This window comes from Corythoichthys intestinalis, chromosome 9 (assembly GCF_030265065.1).
Source record: "Corythoichthys intestinalis isolate RoL2023-P3 chromosome 9, ASM3026506v1, whole genome shotgun sequence".
Taxonomy (NCBI): Eukaryota; Metazoa; Chordata; class Actinopteri; order Syngnathiformes; family Syngnathidae; genus Corythoichthys; species Corythoichthys intestinalis.
The window spans coordinates 2794411-2812575 of record NC_080403.1 but is presented as its reverse complement, the minus strand read 5'-3'; the positions used below and the strand labels follow the sequence as shown (position 1 = coordinate 2812575).

General features: G+C 37.8%; 1 protein-coding gene across 5 annotated transcripts in view; it reads right to left on the bottom strand.

Annotated features, from left to right (window-relative positions):
- Nucleotides 1-18165, bottom strand: part of kcnab2a (potassium voltage-gated channel subfamily A regulatory beta subunit 2a) — a 289080-nt gene that overhangs the window by 104281 nt on the left and 166634 nt on the right. The gene's annotated exons all lie outside the window — the stretch shown is intronic.

Here is an 18165-nt window from a genome sequence, read left to right as displayed (position 1 = left end):
GATCTTTGTCAAAGTAACACAGATGAAAAAAACAGTGTCTGCTTTAACTAAAACCATCCAAACATTTATAAGTTTTCATATTTTAATTAGGATAGTTTGCAAACAATGACAGAAGGCGGAAAAATAAGTGAGTGAACCATCACATTTAATATTTTTTGGCCCCCTCATTTTGCAGCAATAACTTCAACCAGACGTTTCCTGTAGCTGCAGATCAGTCTGGCACATCGATCAGGACTAATCTTGGCCCATTCTTCTCTACAAAACTGCTGTAGTTTAGTCAGATTGCTCGGATGTCTGGAATAAATCGCTGTCTTTAGGTCATGCTACAGCATCTCAATGGGGTTCAAGTCTGGACTTTGACTTGACCACTGCAGAAAGTGTATTTTTTTCTTCTGAAACCATTCTGAAGTTGATTTACTTTGGTGTTTTCCATCATTGTCTTGTTGGAGCATCCATCCTCTTTTAAGCTTGAACTGTCTGACAGACGGCCTCAGGTTTTCCTTCAAAACATCCTGATAAACCTTTGAATCCATTATTCCATTAACGATTGCAAGTTGTCCAGGCCCTGAGGCAGCAAAGGAGCCCCAAATCATCATGCTCCCTTCACTATGCTTCACGGTGGGGATGAGGTGTTGATGTGGGTGAGCTGTTCCATTTATCCTCCACACATGACGTTGTGTGTTACTCCAAAACAATTCAACTTTGGTTTCATCAGTCCACTAAATATTTTGCCCAAACTTCTGTGGAGTGTCCAAGTGCCTTTTTTGTGAACATTAAAGGAGCAACAATGTTTTTTTAGACAGCAGTGGCTTCCTCCGTGGAGGCCTCCCGTGAACACCATTCTTGGCCATAGTTTTACATTTAGTTGATGTGTGCATAGAGATATTGGATTGTGCCAGTGATTTCTGTAAGTCTTCAGCAGACACTCTAGGGTTCTTTTTTACCTCTCTGAGTATTCTACGCGGAACTCATAGCGTCATAATTAGTGGACGGCCACTCCTTGGGAGAGAAGCAACAATGCCAAACTCCAGTCTCCATTTGTAGACAACTTCTCTGACTGCCGATTGATGAACATCTAGACTTTTAGAGATGGTTTTGTAACCTTTCCCAGCTTTATACAAATCAACAACCCTTGATCGCAGGTCTTCAGACAGCTCTTTTGACCGAGCCATGATGCACATCACACAATGCTTCTAATCAAGAAAATTCTTACCAGGTGTGTGTTCTATAGTAGGCAAGGCAGCTTTAAACCACTCATCAGTGATTGGGCACACACCTGACTTAAATTGTCTGGTAAACATTGTTTTCAAGTCTTCTTTAAGTCCCCTTAGAAAGATGGATCACTTACTTACCCCCCCCCCCCCCCCCCCGTCATTGTTTGTATGCTATCCTCATTAAAATATGAAAAACTATAAATATTTGGGTGATTTGAGTTAAAGCAGACACTCTTTTTACATCTGTGTTATTTTGACCATGATCAGATCACATTTGATGGTGATTTTATGCAGAAATGTGAGAAATTCCAAATGGTTCAGATACTTTTTCATACCACTGTATTTGGCCATTTTAAATCAAAATGGGAGGCTGGATGGCCTTAAATTGACCTATAAAAGAATTGTTAATATCTCAAAAACGATAGCAGCAGAATTTTTTTTTCAGCACAAACGAATGACCTAAATTTTCTTTACATTTGTGTCTGATGGGGGGGCCAACTTCACGGCAATGTACAACATTTCTGTCCAGTATGGGATGACATACTAAACCTTACTTATTTGTGTATCACTATTTAAATGTATGTATTCACAGATTTTTCTGTGGAGATTATTCCATTATTTATTGAAAAACTCTGCTGCAACCAAATCCCTGAATAACAAGACAGTAGTATCATAATTTGCAGACTATAAGCAAGGGTGCACATAAGTGGTCCGCATGCGCGCATGCGTACTGGACATAGACAAATGCGCTGGCCCTCAACGGCTTCCATACGCTTTTGCGTACCGATGGCTGACCACTGTATTTGCGGCGGACACGAGAAAATAACTTCTCAAAATTTTGAAAAGGCAGGCCACACTGAGTAATTACTTTAGTGATGGGACGAAATGAGCCAAGGTTCCGAAGCTTGTGTCGAGTAATGGGAGGGGGGTTTCCACGAAGCTTGTAGCGAGGCGCGCTTCATTTCGGCAAAACCCGGAAATGATGACGTGGGAAGCCTCGCTGGCGGCCAGTGGCCGGCTGAATCTCGTGAGTGCTTCGGAAGTGATCCAACGTTTGGCGCACATTGCAAAAACAGGACAGACTACGGTATAAATTGGTTGCAAAACGCAATGGTGATCGCCTGTTATCTCACAATTTGTGGATTTCGGGCTCCTGTACTTGTTACATCTGTGCGCAACAGTGCAACCAGTGCAATCTTTTTTCGAGCCTTGTCCTTTGCTTGCGATGGAACCTGCGCGAAAAGAGCGATCCTCCCCTGTATGGGAACATTTTGATTTGATTGCTTTCAATAAGGTAAGGGAGAAAAACTACTTTAATATAAATGTGAGTGTGTGTGTGTACCTATCTGAACCAAACATCAACAGAATGAACAATCCATTAGTGTACTGGGAGGCACAAAAGAATACCTACCCAAATTTATATAAACTGGCACTCACATTTCTCTGCACCCCAGCTTCATCTGTGCCTTGTGAAAGAATATTTTCTAAAGCTGGTGAAATATTTTCCAAAAAAAAAAGAAACTGTTTAAAGCCAGCCACTGTGGGAAAGCTATTATTTCTAAATAAAAATGAATAACAAATTACCCTTAGCACTTGTTGTATTTTGTTCACATACTAAATTACTAACACAAGCACATTCATATCTTTGTCTTAAGCAAATAGCCATTGAATTCTTAACAATGTTGACCTCTTGGGCTTCTAGACCACTTGATGGCGCCATAGGGTAAATGAAGCACCATGAAGCTTTGCTACATGTGCAAACCAATTGGCTGCAAAGCTTCATGAGGCTTCATTTGGCCATCACTAAATTACTTCCGTGTTCCCCCACCCCCGTCAAAAGACAGACAGACGACAGAGACGTCACCGGAGCTACTGAAAAAAAGGACTTTTGCTGAAAAGTAGCTACAGGAGGTACCATGGCTAGAAGCAAATGATGCTCGCACGGAAATGCGGTACAAAATGTGCCGTGAGAATCCCAATGTCGCCGATAAGAGCAGCGCATTTTATGTAGGGTCAAAGAATTTCAGCCATCCAAACTTTGAAAAGCACGAAAAAAACAGAGCATGTGGCAATTAAGCAAACTATCGATGTCAAACAGGACCCCACTCGCCCTATGGACAAGTGGCGGAATAAAGGTAATGAACAGCGACATGCACTGACAAACGTGTTTTTGCTCGCATTTTACAAAGCTAAACATGCACGTTCAATGAGGTCTTATGAGGAGGATATCCCACTTTTAAAAAGGCTTGGAGTTAATGTGGGAGCCGCGTAATGCCCTTTATTTTGAATTGGTGCTTCTTATTTCTTTACATTTCACTTCAAAGTAATGGCAATTTTGTTGTGCCAGTTGATGTTAATCAAGCATTAATTGTTAATATAATTAATTAAAGTTAATTGGCTCTAAGTAAAGCTTGTCATAAATTTATCGCATCAAGCGGGTCGGCTCTCAAGCTCAATGAGGACTAAGTCACATCTCCAGGTCCTCCTCTGAGAACCTGGGCAAAAAAATTATGTGCACCCCTGACTATAAGCCACTATTTTGAGTCCTACGTTAATTCTTTTTTTACATGCTCAAAAGCTGCATGTATTTTGGTGTAAATAACCCATATCACATTGTGGAAATCTGCGGTTTTTAGCCTAGTGCGGCCTCTAGTTTTTGTTTCGGTGCATCTTATAGAGTAGTCGGATGTCCCTTATAGTCCGAAAATAAAAGTTATTAATGTGAAGAAAAATATGTTGAAGTGGCATATCATAGCAGTTAGGGGCCTGTCAGGGGCTAGATCTGTCAATTAAATTAATTGACGTCAATGTTTAATATTGGAGGATGTTAAAAATTTGCATTGCCATTATTTTCCATGTCCAAAGTTGATTTGTGAACCAAACAAAAGGAAAAATTGAACAATCTTTTAGAACCAATTTTTAGGGAATAGAAAATGTGGGGAAATGAAGCTAAACTAATCAATTGCCAGCAACTGCAGGTACAAATTAATCTGGATGGGGGAAAAAAGTGTTCTTTTCATTCAATTTGAATAGGTAGAATGTAACAATGGCTGAATTCTGAAAGTTAAAACCGACGCAATTAGGCTCGAAGCAACAGAGGCAGCAGATTGATGTGACGAGTGGATGAACCGACACTCCCAGTAATCTTATACTCAAGCTTATCTGAGTGGTGCAGCTAGTGTGGCAAGCAGATAATTAAACGAGATGCCATCACGAGCACATGTGGCAAGTGAAGCACTTATGGAGGCCACCTCCATCAATAGAATCTGGCAGACACACTGTTGCTGACTGACAGCTCTATTCTTGGAACTATGACACCTTTTTTTGTGTTGCCTGGCCTTTAAAAGAACCTATTATAAAGGCTTAAAATTTGATTTAAATTTAATTTGGAACAAACACAAAATGGAGAACACAGAGAAACATAGAGGGAGTATGAACAGTATATTAGGTCATGTTTACCTTTAAGTAATGAGCCAGTTGCCATACATCAAAACTGAAAGAGTGATTGTATCAACAAGCGACATCACATTATGGTGAACAAATCCATTCACCGCTGAAGGCTGCTAAGCTTCATAGCTAGGCGCGCAACAGTAGTGGAAACACGATGCCACATTCCATTCTGCTTAGCTCCAGGCACTAGGACTCGTCACATGGAGGGGATTTAATGAGATTGCGAGGGAAAAGGCCAACGAAGAGAGTTAAAGGCTGCACAGACACAGCATTGGGAAACATTAACCCTTTAACACCAAACGTGTCGGCGGCGACAAAATTATGCATATCATCTTTGAAGCCTCGTCACGCTGAAATTACGTCACCCACGTGCCGCTGTTTGGTCGCTCATTTGAAAGTTCAGAGGTTGAGGTCAACGTCCGTTTTCATTTGAAGTCAATCGACCAAGTAAAACGGGAGATAACATCATTTAAGTTTTACAGTTTTAGTGCCCTCATGAATAAACATTAAAACGCCTCATGGACCATGTGTTTATGTCCATTATTTCTTGTCCTTTTTCAAAACTGGAAGCACCACAAAAAACTACATATCCCAGTAGCCATTGTGAGGTCACGAAGGATGGACGTAATATGACATTTTTTTGGTCAAATCTTTTTAATGGTTTTATCACAACAAAGCAACATATACCAACATGTATACGAACAAACAAAAACGGAATATTAATGCCATCCAAAAATTGACATGGAAGCAGCAGTCAGTGCACACTCGATGACAAAAAAGAAAATAGACAAACCATACACAAGTACATAGTCTGGGCAGCAAAATACGGCTACTTAGTTTAGTTTCCACTCCAAAGACTCAGGGGGAACACAGGCTCTATGGGTAGGTAGGCGGCAAAACTGGACAGCACTTGAGCATATTTCATGGGGAGGTATATAAATTCAGCATTATTTTCAAAGCAATATATGGGAATCTGATTGAATTGGAATTGAAGCTAAAGGGGAAGGAGGCTTATAAAATAGATAAAGAAGTGAGGCTGTAACAGCTTGGATGGTCGTTAGAGCTATGTTTTAAATTCAGTCTGAAAAAATATTATAAATGGCTTCCATGTTTGTTCATAGGTCTGGAGAGAACCATTAGCAACATGTCTTAAATGTTCCATTTTTAGATTGGCCATTACGTCTTCAATCAACCTCTTAAAATACGGAGGCTCAGTTTTTTTCCAATTAAATAAAATCATGCGCCTAGCGAGTCAAGCAATAAAAGCTACTGCATAGGCCTGGTGAAATGAAACTAACATATTTGATGGTACGATCCCAAACAACGCTGTTGTACAGTTCGGCTCAATATTCTTGTTACATAAGGAGGACAGTGCAGTAAAAATCTCTCTCCAGAATGTATAAAGCTTGGGACACAACTAAAACATATGGCTCAAATTAGCTGGGGTGAGGGCACATCTTGGGCATGCTGGATCGGCATCTGTATAAAATTTTGAAATTTTACTTGGTGGCCAGTGTAACCTATGAAGAATCTTGAACTATAATAATCCATGTCTTACACATACAGTATAGAAGATGAATGAATTGACCTAATAATAATAATCCATGTCTTACACATACAGTATAGAAGATGAATGAATTGACCTAATAGCAGCTTGCCAGGTGTTGTCAGTGAACTGCTCGCCCAGCTCTTCCTCCCATTTTTGTTTCAAATGATTTAATGATGGAGATGCTGCACTTTGAATCCTGTCGTAAATAGATGAAACGATACCTTTGATGGAGGGGTCCAATTCTTGACAGTCGTCAAGCCATGTTTTAGGTGGCAAGATAAGTAAAAATGTGTTTTTCACATAACTGCGAACTTGAACATATCTAAAGGAACCCGATTGTGACAGGCCGAAATCTTCTCTTAACTGGTTAAAAGCAACAAATTTGTCATTTCTAAAGAGATCTTTTATGCACGATAGACCTCCCCTTTGCCATCGCTGAAAAGATGGATCAATGAATGATGGTGCGAAATAGACATTGGAATTAATGGGTGTTGCAGCCAAGGGGCAGCTGAATTGGAAATGTCTTCTAAACTGAAACCAGATTTTTAAGGAGCCACGTACAACTTCGTTGTTTGTCCAATTATTTTTACTCAGTGGCAAAGAGCTACAAATTAGGGAACCAAGAGAGACTGGCTCGCTGGAATGTTTTCCATAATGACCCAAGGTGGAGAATTAGGCTCTAAACCATCTTCAAGCCAGAATAATAACATTTGGATGTTTGCAGCCCAGTAGTAGTAGAGGAAATTTGGTAAGGCAAGGTCACCATGTTCTCTTTTTCTTTCCAGAAATTCTCTCCTTATTCGAGGTGTAGTTTTATTCCAGATAAACATTGATAGGTGTTTATCCAATTATTTAAAATAGGCTTTAGGAATGAAAACTGGAATCATTTTACACAGAGAAAGAAATTTGGGCTGTCAAAATTATCGTGTTAACGGGCGGTAATTAATTTTTTAAATTAATCACGTTAAAATATTTGATGCATTTAATGCACGTGCCCCGCTCAAACAGATTAAAATGACAGCACAGTAAAATGCCAACTTGTTACTTGTGTTTTTTTTTTTTTGGAGTTTTGTCGCCCTCTGCTGGCACTTGGGTGCCACTGATTTTATGGGCTTAAGCACCCATGAGCATTGTGTAATTATTGACATCAACAATGGCGGCCTACTAGTTTATTTTTTGATTGAAAATTCTACAAATTTTATTAAAACGAAAACATTAAGAGGTGTTTTGATTTCTATAACTTTTATTAGCATTTATCTTTTAAGAACTACAAGTCTTTCTATCCATGGATCGCTTTAACAGAGTGTTAATAATGTTAATGCCATTTTGTTGATTTATTATTATAATAATCAAATACAGTACTTATGTACCATATGTTGAATGTATATATCCATCTTGTGTCTTATCTTTCCATTCCAGCAATAATTTATAGAAAAATATGGCATATTTTATAGAAGGTTTGAATTGCGATTAATTACGATTAATTAGTTTTTAAGCTGTAATTAACCCAATTAAAAATTTTCATCGTTTGACAGCCCTACAATATATACATTTTTACCGAATGAATTCTTACCACAAGGGACAGAGGCAGATTTGACCATCTCTTTAAATCTTGTTTGGCCTTATTAAGCGCTTTAGGGAAATGTTTCTCAAATAAGCCTTTATAGTTGTAAGTAACCTCCTCACCTAGGTAGGTAAAGTGGTCCTTAATCACCTTAAATGGGAAGCCTTGGAAATTCAACTGTTGGGCTTTTTCTTCAACTGGAAATAGTACGCTTTTGGACAGATTTAACTTATAGCCGGACACTAGTCCATATTTAGTAATAACAGAAAGAGCTAAAGGGATAGTGGTGTGTGGATTAGAAAGAAAGAGAGGAAGATCGTCTTCATATAAAGATGATTTGTTGATTTGTCCACCTCTTTGTATTCCAGTCAACTGGGCAGTTTCTCTCAGCATAATCGCCAACGGTTCGATAGTGATATTAAAAAGCAAGGGACTTAATGGGCAGCCCTGCCTTGTCCCACAAAAAAGAGGGGAAAAAATCTGATGTGCGTTTTTTGTTTAGTATTGAAGTCTGCGGTGTTGCATATAAAATACAAATCAAAGACCAAAATACTGGGCCAAATCAAAATACTTTAAGTGCAGCAAATAGGAAGTTGTATTCGGTTCTGTCAAATGCTTTTAGTGCATCTAGGGAGATCATGACTTCTGGTGAGGCGTCATTTCGCTGATAAATTACATTCAAGATGTGACGAAGATTGTTAGAAATTTGCCTACCAGTCATAAATCCTGTCTGATCAGGGTGTATTAGATTTGATAATATTTTTTCTAACCTACTTGCTAGCACTTTTGATATTATTTTGTAATCACAGTTTAGGAGGCTAATTGGGCGGTATGATTCGCAGAGTAAAGGGTCTTTCTCATTTTTTAATAAGAGTGGCATTGTTGCTTGTGTCATAGTTTCTGGTAGGACTTTTTTTTTATCAAGAATCTCTCTACAAAACTTGAACAGGAGTGGTACTAGTTTTGTTTTAAATTTTTTAAAGAAGCTTGTTGGAAAACCATCCGGACCAGGAGCAGTGCCAGGTTTGTAACCTGGCAATGTGAAATTTTTTAATAAATTGCAGAGTGAGGCACCACCTAAGGAGTATGAGGCGAGGTAACGAGCGATGGTCGGTTGGATCGAGCGAGCGACTTTGAAACGTTTGGAATGAATCGAAAACTCAATTTAGCGTAAGCTAATGCATTACTTCATCAACTCGAGGAAAGGGATGGACCATATTTGGCGTAGTTTTCTTCAAATGAGTCAGCGAGTTGGGAAGAATGACAGGCTGACAGCGCAAACGGCAGAACATTGGGCTGTGTGACGTAGTTGTTTTGTTCAAGGGGGAACTGACTGGCATGGCTAAAAATATTAAACAACTAGTTTATTGTCAATATTTTTGAAAAGACTTTTTCGATGCTATATCTGATTTTTTTTTCACTATCAATCTTTTCAACTTGTAGATGTGTGTGTTCGAGAAGCTTGATTGCATGCACCGTGTTTTTTGGACTATACGTTGCACTTGAGTATAAGTCGCACCAGCCAAAAAATGCGCAATGAAAAGGAAAAAAAAACATATATAAGTCGCACTGGAGTATATTTCGCATTTTTGGGGGGAAATTTATTTGATAGAATCACGCACCAAGAACATACATGTCATCTTGAAAGGCAATCTAAAATACAATAGAGAACAACAGGCTAAATAGGTGTATGGTATGCTAACATTACATGATGCTAGAAGTTAGATCGGGCCTAAAAAGTCCAGCCCGACCCGTGGGTATTAAAGCCCGACGTGGCCCGAGCCTGATCAATTAACTTGATTTGCTTGCCCGAGCCTGAAAAAAACCGAAATTTTATGTTTTATTTGTAGGCACGAGCCTGAAAAAACACGAAATTTTATGTTTTATTTGTGAGGACTCAGGAGAAGGAGGAAATGCGGGGATGCGATGCATGGTTACGTTTTGTGTGATCACGTTTGTGACGATGCTGGTGCATATATGCATAATGATAACAAATTAAAGCCTGTCTTTAGTAAAAAATTCTCCCAGTTAAACAAGACTGTAAGATGGATATTCAATGAATATTTATATCTTTTATATTTGCGTATATATTCTAACAGGCGGATATTGTATTTGACATTTATTTTAATCTGCTCAAGTTGGCAGAAAAAAAACGCAAGTTTTCTCAATGTTTAAATAGTCTACACATTTTTATGATCATTATAAATGCATTTACACAATGCAATAACGCTGGAAAAGTTTGTTAAATACTGTATATTTCTCGTATGAGTCGACACAGGTTTCTGTATCTTCAACAATCAGTTTGAATTCTTTCCATATCCTGCTCCTGCCGAGCGGGGAAAAAAATGCTGCCGAAAACCACGAAGAAGCCACATGAAGTGCATTTTTGCGCATTGCAACTTGATTACAACCATGGACACAGTGCGGCGGCGCTCAAAGGTTTTACTTAACTTTACAGATAAAAAAAAAAAAAAAAAAAGAACAATCAGCTCAGTGCAACATTTGCAACACAACTATATCATGCAAAGGTGGCGGCACGACCGGCTTCATGGAATATGGCCTAAATGCCAAGTGCAAAGCTAGCCAAGTGCTAAGTAGTTAACACGCTGCCCCGTCAGAACCAGGTAAGTAAAACAATACATTACGTCTGTCTTCTGCTGTTCCCGCGATCCGACCCCGGATTAAGCAGTAGATGATGGATGGACGGGAAATAATTAGTCGTATAATTACGTCGGGCTATAGTCGATATCATGTATAGGAAATACATTCGTAAATTCATAAATTCGTTTCAGCTCTATTTTCCACCTTTGCAGTATAGGAATGTGCAAGCATTATTTAGAACCTTTAGCGTATTGTAGTCTTGTTTTACTCTAACCAGCAGTAAAATAATTCTATTCCTGTCAGTGCAGTGGGAGAAAAAAAAACTAACAACTAAACATTTCAATCACTTGAAACCTACTATGTAAATACAGCTGTAAAGTACTGGGCTCAAATAAAATGATATTCTAGTTGTGAGTTTAGATAAAATTCAGTATTATGAACCCCAAATGATGCTTGACTTAGGCATTTCTAATACCCATAAGCCTTATGTTGAAGCATTATTTATTTGCATTGGAAAATCTGTACATTTATTGAGTGGCAATGTAATGGTGGAAAGACTAATCAATACAAGCACACATCCTGCGATAGACAAGCGATCCATCACTTAAATAGATCAACAGAATAGCCATTTATTAGTGCCCTTGGACATTATATTTGGCTGACTGACTCGCACCAGCAGACGTAAATGAATTATAAACTTAATACCAGTGGAGAGAATCTTGTTCAATGAACTGAAAAAACTGATTTTCTTTTCTTTCTGAAGGGTAATGGAGGAAAAACGTGAATAAAAACTGGAATTTTCCAGAAGTGACCAACGTAAGTGTCGGCAGACATGTTTAAATGCCAGTACTATTTTAAAAAGACAAAATATAAATAAATATATAAATTAAAAAATATCCCAGATTGCTCGCTCTTCCTCGTGTTGTCATTGTGCCATGTGGATATTGACTTAACATTGTTTAAACGAGTAATTACTTTGATAGGATGGGATTTGGCCTTGAAAGAAAGAAAAACAAAGAAAAGAAAAAGAGAAGAATGTGTCAGTATGCCACAGTGCTCAGCTTTTGGCTGTACAAAAAACGTCGAGGGACGACGGCTTACTGAAGAGATGGCTGCACGTTTTAAGGAGAACGAAGAGGTGAAACTGGCATTGTCTGTACCTCAGGTGGAGAAAAGAGAAGACACCAAAGGATTGAACAGGTAGAGTAACAATAACAAGTTTAAGGCTGTTCAGTTAATTGATTTTGAACAGACTTCTCTGGTTAAAACAATGTTAAAAATGTTCAAATCACGTTTGATTTTCAAGCCATTGTAGTTTCCTATGCATTTCCGCTTCCTCCCACAAGAGTGCACCGTCTTAAACAACTACAACTTTTGCCCAGCCAACTTTGGACTCAAATTGCATAACGCCATGAGTAAGTGTACTGTCTCATGATGTACTTACAGTATTGTTGTATATGTAGAAAGATTGCAGTGGATTGTCAGACGTTGCCTTGGAACGTTCAGCACTTCCTCATTTACTTCGTCTGCACACTTTCTATAATCTTTCAAAAAAGAACACGCCGATAAAACACTGCTGCTATGGAACTTTTAGAAACAACTCCAGACATTACAACATATGAAGGATGTTTTCTTCATATGTTTCCCGAAATGAAAAACTCGGAGGAAAAAATGTGAAGAATGGATCAACTTGCGCGGACGTCCAAAAGACCAGTTTAACGCCAGCAAGGTGAAGCCATTCACATTTCATATGCAGTAAACATTTTGTTGGGGGCCATGGTCCTACAGAGGATGAAGAGGTAAGCCATTTTGATATTTTTACTTATTTTTTAGCGTGGTGTTTTGCCGTGCTGCTTCTGTCTGAATGACCTGAAAAAAATCTAAATGGTATCTGACAGCCACTGTTTTTTTTTCTGTTGTAAAAAAAACAAAACAAAACAAAAAAAAAACTTTAGTATGGGGGATGTGTATATAAATTATAGAATTAAGATGCGTTCTTTGGCTGTCACTAAGTAGCATTTGCGATCACTACACAAAAATAGCAATGTAAATTGCCCTCAAGAACAGTCAGAGATGTAAGACAACCAGAGGATGTAATATATAAGACAGACAAGGCATATGGTGGTAAAGGATAGACTGTTGAAACAAGAGAATGTTATTGTCAGTGGCATTAGGCAATGCACACAAAAAAAAGGTGTTGATAAAAAAAGCTAACTCTGGATAAGATCTTATTCCAGCCCTCGACACTTAAGCCATCTCTTTAACTGAACATTTATATGTTCTTCCACATCTTTACCAGTGAATTTGGCACCAGGGACATGATTTTCGGACATAATGGGTAGGTTTAGCTCAGTAAACATCTCGTTCGTACACTTTCCATGCATTTACTATTAGGGACAACAGGAGGTTGACACGCCTAGCCACAATTGCTAACGTCATGAATATTAATGGGCAAAAGTGACGTGTTGCTTGCGGTATGCCATTCAAAAAACAAAACTGCCAATCAAAAAACACAATGGCAAACTAAATAAACAACAACAAATTAGAAAACACAACAGCAAATCAAAAACTAAAATATGAATAAAATAAACCTTTATGAGCACTTAAGTCAGAGATACTGCTTCCAATTTGGAGTCATTAGGTGTTTTGACCCTATCAAGACTTTTAGACTCAAGTCAAGTCACTCAGTTTCTAAAACCACACTAGATGCAATGAAGTAGTAAAAAGGCTTACATCAGAATGTGCTTTGTAATTAGCCGCAGCGTGGACCATCTTCCGCAATGTTATTCTGTTCTATCAGTTTGTTTGTGCACATATTTACTGACAAAAGATGCACTGATAAGTTTTTAATGACCTTTGGAGGCAGCTGGTTGAGGATATTGGCAAGCAGATCAACACCACAGCCAATGCTCTAATCTAAATCCAAAAATAAATGGCAGAGAGCTATATGCCAGAATTTACTGCACTATAAGAACAATCACAAGTGACCATACCAAAACCTCTTCAAGCTTTCTCTAAACCAGTGCTTCTGAATTATTTTCTGTTACGTCCCCCAGGAGGACGTAAACGTTTCACACCCCCACCCTCACCCCACACTCTCTGCCGTCAATGTAAATAGTATCATTTGTCTATAAAGTTATGATAATTAATAGTACACCTCTGCATAACATTGTTTCCTTTTTATATTAAAGAAAAAAATTATGGCAGAAAACAAACAAGGCTGAAAAAGCAGTTTATGCTTTTGCACCCCTCTTAAAAATAAACTGCTGTATTTTATGCCAAAAGAACTGTTGCGTTTGATAGAACAATATGTTTATATGCTGCCATTGCAGATTCATAGCGCAAAAAGCCCCTGAACTATTTTTATTTTGTCCTTTTTACCCTGGAAACCCCTGTTTACAGACGTCGCGCAACCGCTTTTGTTTCAACCAAGCCATAAAAAGAATTATATTTATTATTCGAAATGTCTGTCATTTTTAGCTTAGAATCATTAATTGATGTCTAATATTTAATTTAAAAAAAAAAAAAAAAAAAAAAAAGACTTTAAAAAAATATTCCCTCGCATATTTTAAACTTTTAAACAAATTACGTCACAATGAAAAATTTGGCGTCTGTAAAAAAGTCACGGATATCTACCTCATAACTATCACCTAATTGTATTTTTTTCATTACTGTCACATTTCCCCGATATTTTAGATAAATAATCGATTCAAACAAAGAAAAATTGGGGGGAAAAAAAAAACGTTTATAAGAGTAAATATATGAAAAGGAAAATCTCAATTCATCCTTGATGTCTGCGATTTCTGCATCGCGACCCCTGTTATATTACCATGTTTCACCCATATAATCCCCAAACAATCCAGCTGTGGCCAATTGGCCATTCACAGCTGTGTCTTGACACTAGCTGATACATGCTGCATGGAATTTTTAGATCGAAAACAGTTAAGTACGCAATAATATCTCATTAAAATCATGGTGTCTTTAATTATGCTCTTGCGTGCTCTCAGCTCCAATTAGGATTTTGCGGTTTAATTTTTTTATTTTTTTTAAATGCCCTCCTGTTCAAAAATGTTCTTTACCCAGAAAATTGAGATTTTAAGCTTTCTAATGATGCAACACGCATGCATATAGGACAATTTTGAAATTTGGCCAAATTGGGAGTCTCAGAGCGAAACTTCAAGTCACCTGAAATGAACTTCCAATAAAGTATAACTTTATTAATATTGTTTTGTGTTTTGCTTGTAACAGAAAAGACTGAAAGCATATCAATTAAAAAATACCACACACATACACACACACACACACGCAAAACAAATAAATGACGATAAATTCGCCCAAGCGGACTTTTATATAAAATCTTAATCAATGCACGAAATACAAATTAACCGTTTCTCATTGATGTACTTACCAGCTTTCAATTTAACATATTTAACAATTGTACAAGCAGTCTAAACATTAAGTATATAAAAAATTATTGTAAACAATAGAAATTCAACTATGAACATTTATAACAGCTTGCTTGTATGGCTTGAACAATGTACATGATCAAAATCAATATGAGGACTGTGCAAACATGTCATTGTAACACAAATGATTTACAGCTTGAACAGTACACTGCAAACAGACAACTTACTGTTAATGACTGCTGTGACATAATTACTCAACACAAGTATTTATTTCAAGGTTTCGGTTTTTTCCCCCCAGTTCATTTTTTAATACATATACGCACACATGAACCCCCACACAGACGCGCACACATTAAAGCTACAGTGGGGAGAACAAGTATTTGATACACAGTCAATGGGAAAACCCATTGGCAGTGTATCAAATACTTGTTCTCCCCACTGTATATTATCTTCTGCCAATGAAACATTTATGATTTTATGATGGCAGTAATGACACAGAATTAAGCAACCACATACAGAAAAATAGCTGTGGCCATTAAATGGTCATATTATAGGTTTCACTGTTGGATTGTACTTAATGCTGAATGCTTTACCATCACAAAAGCCATCAGATAAATCACACGCACACAGAAATACAAAATAATGCGACATACTAATTGCTAGATGCAGTCCGTTCCCAATCCACTCATTAAGTTCAGCCGTTTCGACAAGGTTAGAGCCGCTATCCAACTCCATCACGTTCATTTGTAGCGTTAGCTGCTAGCGTTTGCCTGTGGCCTGGCTACCAGTAGAAAGCACTGAAAGCACCCTTTCCTGAAATCGTGACAACCAGGGAGGACAGCGGGTAAAAGCCCGTCTGGATGCCGCCAAGAGTCTACTTAATGTCAGGTGAAAGTTTGGCGAAGCTCCCTTAAGCCACAAGCCATCACGTTTGCTTGTAGCGTTAGCCGCTAGCGTTAGCATACCGGGCTTCTATTTGTTTGACTTCCTGATAACCACGTAACTCCATACGTAAGCACACTGACTGCTTTATTAAAGGGGAATGAACATAGCCGAACAACACAGTGTTAAATCTGGATGAAAATACTATATTTTCTTGTTTTATTAAATTATCGAATTTACTGACATGGTCAAAATTACGTCGGTACATTTTCGGTACCCCGCCCTGCTCTAACTTGAGCCCCTGAGTTTCTTTGTTACTTTTGTACCTTGTTTTTTAGCATTTTGTTTTCTTCGTAATGAGTAAAAATTTCTACTGTATATCTGTAAATAAGTATAACTACCATCCTTTGCCTTCCTGACTCCAACCATTCATAAGATAAAACTCCCTCCTAAATAAAATTAATCAAATTCTCCCCTTCTATAATCTTGACAGGATGAGACACCCTTAAAAAAAAGATTTTCACAACATCACGATAGGGAATCATTATCACACCAAGTAATAAGGTGCTTTGCAGTGCTGCAGAAAACATGGGAATAATTAATCGCTTGACATGAAAATGCTCAAAACGTGCGATTCCGAACTTTACATAAGCGCTTTGAGTGCATGTGTTGAATTGCTAATTAGTCACACGTGCTTCAGGTGACTCAGAAATCCCACAAGGCCATTGCACAACTTATTTCGTGTGCGTGTACGGAGCAATAATTCAATAAAAATGGAAAATGCTCTCATTTTTGTTTAGATTAGATACCTAATTATTTCAAGTGAACATGTCTTTGGAGACACTAAATCAGTCTCCTCCCACCTACTTTGTTTTGAATTACTCTAAGTGCCTGTTTGCTGGTTATCCCAATATCTTCTGAGATGCTAAAATCCCTCTCAGAGAATCATGTGAGCAAACGCACAGCCCCTAACGTACTCAAAGTGTGGAGGAGGAAGAAGGAAAATGGATGTAGTGTACTGTATGCGTACACTTACTCACACACACACACACACATTTCTTTTATCACGCGTGACTACAGATACCCGATTTGGGGCTCTAGCAATCCCAAGAACCAATCCAATACCCCGGCAATTTATTCATTTAATAATTCCTTACGTAACATTTTATTTTTGACAATATCCTTATTTTTTTGGTTAATTGCCATTCAAAAAATATCTTCAATCTTCTTAATTTAATTCCAATCATAGACTTCATTACCAATTTAGGTGACACTTCGTCATTCTTTGCGAAACACCTTATCAGAGGGGGCCAAGCTTCATTTAGTAATAGCCGAAGACGGCACACGCTCATGTCGGATTTAAGCTTGGATTTTTGAAGAACTACGAAACTTGTACCCCATACAAACAGAAAGATTGTCTCAGGAGTGATTAATTCGAGGATTCGAGGTAAATATTATATTTTTCGCACCATGCATGCGTGATTGAAGCATTTATTCGCAGGAATTTTCTTCGTTGTTTACACATGGCGGCGGCTAATTTTCGGAACTAACTAGCCTCATAGTTGGCAATATTTACGCGAAATAAATGCTACCTGCACGGGTTCTTTGCTTTTAACCAAGAATCGAGACTGTTTTACATCCGTATCTATAAAGAATTCAGGGATTTAAGCATTTATTCACAAGAATTTTTGCCAGAAAAGCTCTGTTTACGCCAGGCAGCCTTTATCCTAATTCGCTAACAGAGTAGCATTGTACTTCTCAATATACGTAAAATAAACGCTAACTTCACGGTTTCTTTGCTTTTAATCAGGAATGGAGACCGTTTTATGTTCATTTCTATGAGGAATTCGGGGATTTCAGCATTAATTCACAAGAATCTTCGCCAGAAAAGCTCCGTTTACGCCAGGCGGCCGCTAGCCTCATTCACTAACATAGTAGCATGGTACTTCAACAATATAGGTAAAATAAATGCTAAATGTATGGTTTATTTGCTTTTAACCAAGAATCGTGACTGTTTAAGTCCATATCTATGAAAAATTCAGGGATTTAAGCATTTATTCACAAGAATTTTCGCCAGAAAAGCTCTGTTTACGTCAGGCAGCCGCTAGCCTCATTCACTAACAGTATATAGTGTAGAATGATTATAAAGGGCTATTCTATACTATAATAAGTTGTGATTGTACATAGAATTTATGAATAATGTATTTACCTATGATTTATAATTGATTCTGCATGTTTTCCTCAAGTATTAAAGTTTCTGATGTTAAATTGAGTTAAAATGAGCTGTTGAAAACTTGCACTAAATAAAAAAAAATTGGTCAAAAACTTAAGTTAAATATTGCTTTTGATCCTGAATTATCTCTGCACATGGTGATTTTTGTGCATCTAGTGTAAAATCTAAGACTTTTATAGACATTTAAAGTTGTATTATACTTATACAAAAAATAATTAATCGGGATTTTATAAGGGAACGACTTAGAATTTTTTTATGCCGCCGCT